Source organism: Rhinoderma darwinii, chromosome 3, assembly GCF_050947455.1.
Source record: "Rhinoderma darwinii isolate aRhiDar2 chromosome 3, aRhiDar2.hap1, whole genome shotgun sequence".
Taxonomy (NCBI): Eukaryota; Metazoa; Chordata; class Amphibia; order Anura; family Rhinodermatidae; genus Rhinoderma; species Rhinoderma darwinii.
The window spans coordinates 16,253,927-16,264,912 of record NC_134689.1 but is presented as its reverse complement, the minus strand read 5'-3'; the positions used below and the strand labels follow the sequence as shown (position 1 = coordinate 16,264,912).

General features: G+C 44.3%; 1 long non-coding RNA gene across 1 annotated transcript; it reads left to right on the top strand.

The window, feature by feature from the left end:
• The first annotated feature begins 4,739 nt into the window (after positions 1-4,739).
• LOC142750857 (uncharacterized) lies at positions 4,740-10,182 on the top strand. The gene is made up of 3 exons (XR_012882619.1): positions 4,740-4,868; positions 6,737-6,823; positions 9,433-10,182. It is a non-coding gene; the product is annotated as an uncharacterized LOC142750857 (long non-coding RNA).
• The last annotated feature ends 804 nt before the right edge of the window (positions 10,183-10,986 follow it).

Here is a 10,986-nt window from a genome sequence, read left to right as displayed (position 1 = left end):
AAAAAACATTTTACATAATAAAAAATAAACACCGGCACAGAAAAATATCCGGTGAAACACCGCGAACACAGAATTCCTGTAAATTTCCATAAAAGTGTTAAAGGAATCTGAACCTATTTGGCTAGTGACGGGCAATTAGGGACTTGGACACTGTTCCCTTTAAGACGGCCGATACAGAACAGCATCAAAAAAATATTACTGTACAGAGTCCTAATTTTTAGTCCTATAGCAGCCAGATACATGGAGCCACAAATCATCCAGGTAAAAAGTTTTATACAGTGTCAAAATCTAGGACACTCAAGACTATTATCTGCATCCCTGGTAGTTTAAGGCATTGAAGGATTTAATGTCAGTCTCCCTGGTGGTTTTTTTGGGGCAGTAAAGGGGTTAATGTCAGTATCCCTGGTGGTCTAGGGCAATGAAGATGTTTATGTCAATATACCTGGCAGTCTATGGCAGTGAAGGGGTTAATGTCAGTATCCCTGGCGGTCCAGGGCAGTGAAATGCTTAATGTCAATATACTTGCTAGTCTCTGACAGTGAACGGGTTAAGGCCATTATCCCTAGTGGTATAGGGCAGTGTACGGGTTAATATCAGCATTCCTGGTGGTCTAGAGAAGTGAAGGGGTTAATGTCAATATACCTGGGACTCGATGGCAGTAAAGGGATTTATGCCAGCTTCTCTGGTGGTCTAGGGCAATGAAGAGGTTAATGACAGTATTCCTGGTGGCTTAGGGCAGTGAAGGAGTTAATGCCAGTATCCCTGGTAATCTAGGGTTGTTAAGGGGTTAATGTCAGTATCCCTGGCAGTCTATGGTAGTGAAAGGCTTAATATCAGTATCCATGGTGATCTGTAGCAGTAAGGGGTTAATGTCAGTATCTCTGGTGGTCTAGGGTTGTTAAGAGGTTAATGTCAGTATCCCTGGTGGTCTAGGGTTGTTAAGAGGTTAATGTCAGTATCCCTGGTGGTCTAGGGTTGTTAAGAGGTTAATGTCAGTATCCCTGGTGGTCTAGGGTTGTTAAGAGGTTAATGTCAGTATCCCTGGTGGTCTAGGGTTGTTAAGAGGTTAATGTCAGTATCCCTGGTGGTCTAGGGTTGTTAAGAGGTTAATGTCAGTATCCCTGGTGGTCTAGGGTTGTTAAGAGGTTAATGTCAGTATCCCTGGTGGTCTAGCCTAGTTCCTGCTCTTTCTGGGCATTAAGGGGGGCTCCGCAGGAGAAGGCTTTCCCTGAGCCGAAGTTCCCTGAGCTTCCAAGAGGTTTAAAGGGACAGTTCTTCCTGTCATCCATATTAGTTCTCATTGGGCAAATATCTTATCTTCTAGTTAAGTCAGTGTCTGGAGGTAAAGCTTCACCCCACTCCTCCCTCTCGATAACTAAGGGTCCTATTACACGGGCTGCATAAACGAGCACCGATCAATGAGACAGCATGTTGATCGGCACTCGTTTTCTAATTTCACAAGGAGAAATGTTTTTTTATGTATGGGGACGAGTCCTTGTTACTCCGATCACTCGTCCTCATACATTTTCATCATGTCGGAGGCACATCTCCATATTTACACAGGAATATGTGCTGCCGACAACGATTATTTTTAATGCTGATCGTTGCCCTGTTGTACATGGCAATGATCGGGATGGATCTGTCATATGAAAACTTGTTTGCCCGATCATTGGCTCATATAATGGGGCCTTTACTCTGGCAACCAATCAGTAAAAGAGTCCTTCCATCTATCCGAGCAGAGATTTCTACCATGAGTAGGAATGTATATGACGTATACATTGACATCAGGGGTCTGCAGCTGAGGCCGGGTTACCACGAAGCGTAAACGCTGCGGAATTTCCGCAACGGAATTTTGTGCGAAAATTCTGCAGCATTTACAGTAGCAGCAAAGTGGATGAGATTTAAAAAATCTCATGCCCACGCAGCGGTAAAAAAACGCAGAGTAAACGTTAAAAATTGACCTGCGTTGTGGAATTTAATTCCGCAGCATGTCAATTTATGCTGCGCTTTTGCTTATTTTACGTTGCGGGTTTCCCCCATTGAATTCAATGGGGATGCAAAACCCACAACAGAAAGCCAAGTGTTGCGACTTTTGCGGTGTAGTCGCAGCTATTACGCTGCAGAAATCGCAACTACGGAAAATAAAAAAAAATCATACTCAGAATGCTCTCCTTCTTCCGTCTGTCCGGCCTCCTGGGATAACTTTGCATCCAATGTGACCGCCGCTGCAGCCAGTCACAGGCTGCAGCGGTCACATGGGCTGCAGCATCATCCGGGAAGGCCGGACCGGACTGCGATGGCGGGACGCGTCGCCCAGTGGCGGATTATCATATGGGCGTTTCGGGCGGCCGCCCGGGGCCCGAGGCTCCCAGGGGGCCCATGGCAGCCCGAACCGCACATCATCTGCTAAATCTATTCAGCGCGCTAGCGCTGCTAAGTGCCGAAGATGAGGAGGAGCAGGGAATTGGCCGGGAAAGGGGTAGGACACGCCTCCCTGACAAGTGCGGGCCGCCGCCATTGAGTAACAGAACAGCGACGGACGGCTGTTCTGTTACTCCAAAGCAGCAGGAGGGAGAAGAGCCGGGCGGGCGGTCACCGGCGCTGAGGTCAGTATAGGCTTATCCTCCTGCCCAACTGGTTCCTGACCGCTGGCTGTATTTTTACGGCCAGCGGTCAGGGACGGGTCCTTAAAACCCGAGCCATAGACTTTCTACGGCTCGGGTTTTAACTTGCTGCCCGCGCGATCGGGCAGCTGAATGTCGGGTCTCCGGCTGTCAGTGACTGCCGGGGACCCTGAGGAGAAGATAGGAGCAGCTTTCGCTGCTTCTGTCTTCTCTGATCTCTTTTACACAGCGCTCAATGAACGCTGTGTAAAGGAATAGAGACAGCAGCAGCGGCGCTGTCTCTATTCCTCCCGGTGATCATGTGACTGGTCACATGATCGCCGGGTGCCGTTAGTGACAGACTGCTGCTGGGTCTTACTAGACCCAGCACAGCCCTATTAGTGACAATCGTCACTATGAGAGGGCTGATTTCCCCTGTAACTGGGGCTGCTGTGCAGCTCCAGTTACAGTGGAAAAGATGGTGTAAAACAAAGAAAAAAAATATATAAAGTTCCCCAAAGGTCTTTTTTGACCATTGGGGGACAGACCATAGTAATAAAAAATAATAAAGTAAAGTGCAAAAAAAAATGTAATAATAAATACACATAAAATACCCACCCCAATAAAAACGTCGCCCTCCCCCCCCCGCCAATCATTGTTGTAACGCTAGCGCTGACCCAATTACCCTAATATAGACATGTAATATATTAAAATTTACGGTAGACAATGACGATTACAAATAAAAGGTCTATTTTAGGGTAAAACTATGTTATTACCAAAAAAAAAAATAGCTGAAACGTAAAAAAGCTTATTTTTTTACTATTATTTTCAAACTTTATGAATAAAAATTCTAAAATAGCAAAAAAGGTGTGTATAAAAACGCTAAAAAAACGAAACCTGCATTATCTACGGAAAAAACGTCGCAAAAATCACGTCGGTTTTATTTTTTTTTAATAAAAATGTGTGTTTGGGGCAACTTTGTAATTACGTTTTATTAAAAAATATTTAAACTTTTCGAGATACAGCTGCTTTTTATCCTGTATCCGTCAGGTCAGCAGGACTGACGGGATCAGTGAAACGGGCCCTGCGCTAAATTATAATCTTAAATGTGATAGATTTGAGGTGGATCCTGAGTGTCACTGATCCTGTCAGTCCTGCTGACCTGACGGATACAAAGCAGCTGTATCTCAAAAAGTAAAAATATTTTTTCATAAATCACACTGATACACACACATACACTATATATATATATATATATATATATATATATATATATATATATATATAATTATAATATAAAGTTTTTAAATGTGTACATAACCTTGTGGCACTATATACAAGGGGGAGCGCTGTGAGGCACTATATACAAGGGGGAGCGCTGTGAGGCACTATATACAAGAGTGAGCGCTGTGAGGTACTATATACAAGGAGGAGCGCTGTGAGGCACTATATACAAGTGGGAGCGCTGGGAGGCACTATATACAAGGGGGAGCGCTGTGAGGCACTATATACAAGGGGGAGCGCTGTGAGGCACTATATACAAGAGTGAGCGCTGTGAGGTACTATATACAAGGAGGAGCGCTGTGAGGCACTATATACAAGTGGGAGCGCTGGGAGGCACTATATACAAGGGGGAGCGCTGTGAGGCACTATATACAAGGGGGAGCGCTGTGAGGCACTATATACAAGGGGGAGCGCTGTGTGGCACTATATACAAGGGGGAGAGCTGTGTGGCACTATATACAAGGGGGGCTGTGTAGTGCTATCCACAGTGGTATGTGTGTGGCGCTCTTTATAGGGGGGGCTTTTTGGTGCTATTTACAAGAGGGGGAGGGCTGTGTGGCGCTCTCTACAGGGGGGCTGTACGGCACTATCTATAGGGGGCTGTGTGTAACGCTCTCTACGAGGGGGATGTGTGATATATAGAGGGGGCTGTGTATGGCGATATCTATGGGGGTGTGTAATATCTACAGGGGCTGTGTGTGGCACTATGTACAGGGGGCTGTGTGTATGTGGTGTTTTACAGTGTGTGGTATTATATTCAGGCACGCAGTGTTTGGTGCTATTATATTTAGGGGCACAGTATGTGACACCATGATAACTTTATTTTCGTTTATAGGTGTGGAAATGTTGGAAAAGTGAGGAGACGTCTGAGTGGCAAATTCTGCAGAAATGAGTCATGGCCGGGAGAAGTCGTCATGAGCGCTGGACCGGATGGAGAAGAAAAGAGGAAAAAAACTACTAGAATCTGAGACGTCGTCACCTGTGAGTCACTAGATTTAAAGAGAATCTGTCACCTTTCCTGACATGTTTATTATAGGAATCCTTGTATTTAACAAAAAGTCTTTCTGCAGTCCAGGACTGATAGACAATTCCCCTTGTCAGGAGGTTGTGTCCCTGCACAGTGTGATCCTGTCAGTATGTAGGGACACCGCGCTGTGACAAGGGAAATCGTAACACTGTTAATGCTTGCCCAAAAAGGTAGTGTTAAAAATAGTTACGGCGCGGCAGGGCGGCGGTGAGGAAGGGGGGCCCAAGTTTGGGTAACAGCCCAGGGCCCATGGTCTACCTAATCCGCCACTGGCGTCGCCATAACAATGACCTACGTAAGTATGAGCGGTTTTTACCGCTACTGTCCGTGGTGCGGTTTTCGGACCAAATGTACTGCGGGTTCCAGGTCGGATACGCTGTGCGGCTTTTATGTAGCGTATCCGTCCCAAGGGAACCCGGCCTTATGGCTCAGCGGATGTTATGAAAGTAAAAGTTGCTGCATGACATGAAAGCTGCCGATTGTCATGGAATGCTGGTACTTGTAGTTCAGAGTCACAAGATTAATACCACTGATTTAAAAGTATAACGTCAACCCTATAGTAAATCTATATAAAGCACATAAATAACACTCAGGGTACATATGTTCACACGCAAAACGAAAAACGGCTGTCAAATACGCAGATGTTTTCAAGGGAAAACCGGCTCTGATTTTCAGCCGTTTTTGAAACCACAAACGTCTTTTGAGGCGTTTTTGGCGGCCGTTTTTGGAGCTGTTTTTCTATTGACACAATGAAAAATGGCTCCAAACACAGCTCAATAAGTGACATGCACTTCTTTTTACGGGGCCATTTTCTAAGCGCCGTTTTTTTTTAAACGGCTGCATAAAAAACGCCCCTTCAGAACGAAATGCAATTTTTCCCATTGAAATCAATGGGCAGGTGTTTGGAGACGTTCAGCTCCCGTTTTTTTTCCAGACATTTTTCCAGGTGTTTACGCCCCCAAAACGGCTGAAAATAAGCCGTGTGAACATACCCTGAGGGGCAGATTTACTCCTCAAATTGATTCAGAATTCTGTACATGTGCCACATTTATTAACTGTTTTGGACACTTTTTGCGCCTTGCCTGACAAGGGATGTGGTTTAGTTAAAAAGGGGGCATGGTCTAGCAGAAAGGGGACGTGATTTAAATGTCACAAAATTGCGCCGAAATTGCAGCTGCTCAAGAGCAGGGAGGCAACAAAATGGGGATGAGGACGCAGAGGGAACCAAGGAGGGGTATTTATCCTTCAGGTTTTAAGTGTCAGACCGAGAATGTTAGCCCCTACTTATGGCTTATAAGATCACAAATTTTCATTTTTATTTAAAACACAAAGATTGCTAAGATGTGTAATTTATTTATATCGGTGAGGGAGGAAGTAGCTAGCTTCTCCTCCTCCTGCTAGAAATCAATAGAGCTGGCAGACATAACGGTACAAAAAGAAGGGTAAGGGATTTGTTAACAAACTAATAAAGGTCCCACTACAGGACAAAATCAACTTAGATATGAAAATTCTCTGAACCATTCAGGTCCATATACTTGTCCATAGGGGGCAGTATGCAGTAAGTGCTGCTTAGTTTGTCAGGTCAGTCTTTAAATCTGATTAAACGGGACCAGTCTAACGCGAAAAAACAGTTCTCTGAGCTATAAATGTGTTCAGACGTTCGCCACTTTCCCTCTCTTACTGGCCATAGGGAGCTTTACTTTTACTGGAGTTCCCCTTTAAATCTACATTGTGTTTGTCAATTAGATTTGAATTAATACCAGTAGTCCCCAGCAGAGGGCAGAAGAGAGATTTGATTAATTTTACTTGTTTATCTCTACAGGAAAAAATGTCAGTTTCAGATAATTCTATTACCTGCTCCCCTATGATTTTAGACATAAAGTCAAAGTATAAGACGAGCTACTAAAATGTAAGTATTGAAACTTTGTATGGCTTTCACTCACAGTTAGTACCCTCACAATAAGGCCGGATTTACACGAGCGTGTGCGTTTTGCGCCCGCAAAAGGTACTTAACAGCTCCGTGTGTCAGCCCCGTATGATGCGCGGCTGCGTGATTTTCGCGCAGCCGCCATCATTATGACACTCTGTTTGTATGTTTGTAGCACGTGGTGCTTTTCTGTTTTCATTCATAGTTTTACAGCTGTTGCGCGAATCACGAGCGTCACACGGAAGTGCTTCCGTGTGGTACGCGTGATTTTCACGCACCCATTGACTTCAATGAGTGCGTGATGTGCGAACAACGCACAAATATCGGACATGTCGAGAGTTTTACGCAGCGGACACACGCTGCGTGAAACTCACGGACTGTCTGCACGGCCTCATAGACTAATATAGGTCCGTGCGGGGCGCGTGAAAATCACGCGCGTTGCACGAACGTATATCACGTTCGTCTGAATAAGCCCTAAAGCCGTATTAAATTGCAGCCACCTTAACCCCTTGTGCTATTTTTGATCTTGGGGTTTTAGTTTTTTTCATCATCGCATTCCAAGAACCACAACTTTTTTTAACTTTCCGTCAGTGTATCCGTATGATGTCATGCAAAAAACAGTTATATTTTGCTTTGGCACTATTATGGGGAATATATAATTTGTTGCTTTTATAAGAAAACAAATTGGGGTGTAAATGTAAAAATAATACACTTTTGTTACGTTTTTCGACCTCTTGTGCGGGATGGGCTGTAGGTTCTATTGCTAGCATTTTGGGGTACGTTATTTGACAAATTTTTAGAGAAAAAAAATAATTTGGGAAGGGGGATATGAAACAAAACAGCAAATCATGCTCCATGTAGTAGAAATAAAAATAAGTATTTTTAGGCCTCATGCCCACCTCAGTTATTTTCGTCAGGGTGCTATCCGTTTTTTTCAACTTATAGCACCCTGACACATTCATTTTAATTGGGGCCATACACACTTCCATTGTTTTAACGGAACCGTGCGACTGTTCCGTCAAAAATATTGGAAGTCCTACTCCTGCCCGTCTTTGACGGAACAGTCTCGGCCTTTTCATTGAATTTGGTCCGTAAAACAACGGACAACCCACAGAAGCCATCCGTGTGCGGCCCGTGTTTGACAGAACCGTCATTAGCGGCTGTACAACGGCCGGCGGAAGTGTGCCTGAGGCCTTATTGTACGGGTCGTTCTGCTGGCACCAAATATGCATTTTTTTTATGGTGAACTTTTTTACAAATTTATTTTTAGAGAGTTTATTTTGTTAAACCTTTTGTTTTTTTGTGCCCTTAGGGGACTTGAAGCAGCGATCGCTTCATTGAAAACATAATGTTTTGGAATACATCATATTAGAAAGCATTACTGCCCGTCAAATGTCAGTGTAACACGTGTCCTAGTTAGCAGATGTCAAAAGCAGACCTCAGGGCTTGTCAGGAGCTCCGCTGCCATGGTAACCCATCGGCAACCCGCACCCCTCCCTATGTCCTACACCATAGATGCTCAAATCACTATTGACCGTGGCATGTAAGTGGTTAAACGGCTGGGATCAGAGGTTACTCTGATCCCAGCCGTTACAGTGGGAGCCCGGCCGGCAACCACTGCCATCCTACCGCTTCTGTGCATGTGTGATCACCATGGCATACATGTATGGCGTGGTGTATTAAGGGGTTACATTTTACTGCCACAACCCCCTTAACACAGCCAGCCGCATCTTAATTAATAAGTGCCAGACAATGCCTGTCTTCCTAGGAAGATGGCCACTTAAAGGGTTTTTCCAATTATCAAGATTTATCACCTACCTGTAGGATAGGTGATAAATATGTGATTGGTGGGGGTCCGACCGGTGACACCCCCACTGATTTCGAGAACGGTCTTACCTTGCCGTTCCTGTGAGTGCCATAGGAATGGAGCGGTACTGCGCATGCTCGGCCACCGCTCCATTCATTTCTATGGTGCTGCTGAGCAAAATCTTCAACAACTCCATAAAAATTAATGGAGCGATGGTCGAGCATGCGCAGTACCGCTCCATGCCAGGACTGCCAGGAACGGCAAGATAAGCCTGTGGGCGGACCACCACCAGACAGATATTATCTTGTGGATAGGTGATAATTAATGATTGCGGGATAACCCCTTTAGGGTGCCAGCAATGTCAAATTCTTGCCCCAGAACAGTGCCCTCCCCCTCCCAGGTGTATATACATGTTACAACATGTGTATGCACATAAGCACAGATGTATACACATGGTCATGCAGGGAATATTTTGATTCCTTCCTTTGCAATCAGCTATTGGAGGACATTTCAGTGGGTGCATTTACCCCACCATGTCAGTGGACCATCTTGCCATCATATGCAGCTGAAGCGACAGTATATAGTTCCCCACAATATATATATATATATATATATATATATATATAATGTTTGTAGTACTGTATATGAACAGGTGTAATAACTAATGAATGAAGGATCCCTAGATCCCATCCTCATTCAGACTCATTTGTCCCAGTATATGTGCAGCCATTACCTGATAATCTACTTTTTCTTCCTGGGTTTTTTTTTTTCATTGATTGAGCAGAGCTGCAGTGTGAAGCATGGTGGAGAGACAGAGCAGGATTTCAGACTACCTCAGGCTACAATAGACAATGTATATAATCTGCAGCCCACATCAGTCAAACACTGAGGATAATAAGCGTACTACCCAAAGGTAAGACCGCATCAGATACCACAGTGAAGTGACATGGAAGGAGGATGGACTTCAACTCAACTTCTTCTTAGAGCGAAGTCTTCCTCCATGGATGCCCAACTCCGCTAGAAGAAATCGACAAACATCTCCACTATTTTATTGAAGCAGGTGCATGTATAGCATTCATACTTCTTCCCAGAGACCTCCCAGTTCTTTCAGGCGCTTCCTAATATACGGGACTTCGTGTAGTTTACTACGATGTATCAGCCCGGAGTCTGGAACAGAAGAGAAGTTTGTGTTGCGGTTTTGCTTAACTAACAGATGATTTGCCATCATGTCCGGCTGGTGGGGGTCTACCTGCTGGGAACACTACCAATGTCAAGAACGAAGGGGCCACAGTGCCAGGTAAAGCCCAAAGACCAGATGCTGTGTATGAAATGCCCAATGCCTGGTTGTGAGCTGCCGTGGCTGAAAAAGGTCTTTAAATGCCACGCAGGGCACTACTATGGGCACAGTATGGTATTAAAATAGGCACTGCATGGCACTACTGATCTGGGTGCTGTATGGCTCCATTTGGTCACTGTATGGCACTAATACAGACACTGTATAAGACTATGGATCTAGGCACTGTATGGAACTACTATGGGCACAGTATGGCATTAAAATTTGCACTGGGTGACACTACTGATCTCGTGCTGTATGGCTTTATTTGAGCGCTGTATGGCACTAATTGGGCACTGTATGGCACTAATTGGGCACTGTATGGCACTAATATAAAAACTGAATGAGACTACTGATCTAGGCACTGCATGGTACTACTGATCGATGCACTGTATGCCACTACTATGGGCATAGTATGGCATTAAAATAGGCACTGCATGGCACTACTGATCTGGGTGCTGTATGGCTCTATTTGGGCACTGTATGGCACTAATACAGACACTGTATAAGACTACAGATATAGGCACTTTATGACACTACTGTGGGCAGAGTATAGCATTAATATAGGCACTCTATGACACGACATTTCTGTACTGTATGGCACTATGTTGTCGCTGTATGGCACTAATTGGGCACTGTATGGCACTAATATAAAAACCGAATGAGACTTCTGATCTAGGCACTGCATGGCACTATTTGGCTGCTGTATGTCACAATTGTTCTGGACAGTGTATAGCGCTTATGTGGGCACTTTGTGGCAGCTATGTGAGTACTCCATGTAGTATATTTATAATACAAGAGTCATTGTAGTTGTGTGGCTAATATTAAAGTCTATGTACAGCTTTTGAAAGTGATTTTTTTAGAATTATTATTATTATTAGTATTATAAAAAGGTCAATCAGTGTGTTTTGTGCAACTTTATAATTGTTTTTTATTAAAAATTATTTCTAATTTTTTAGATACAGCTTCTCTGTATTCTGTATACACAGCAGCTGTATCGTTCGC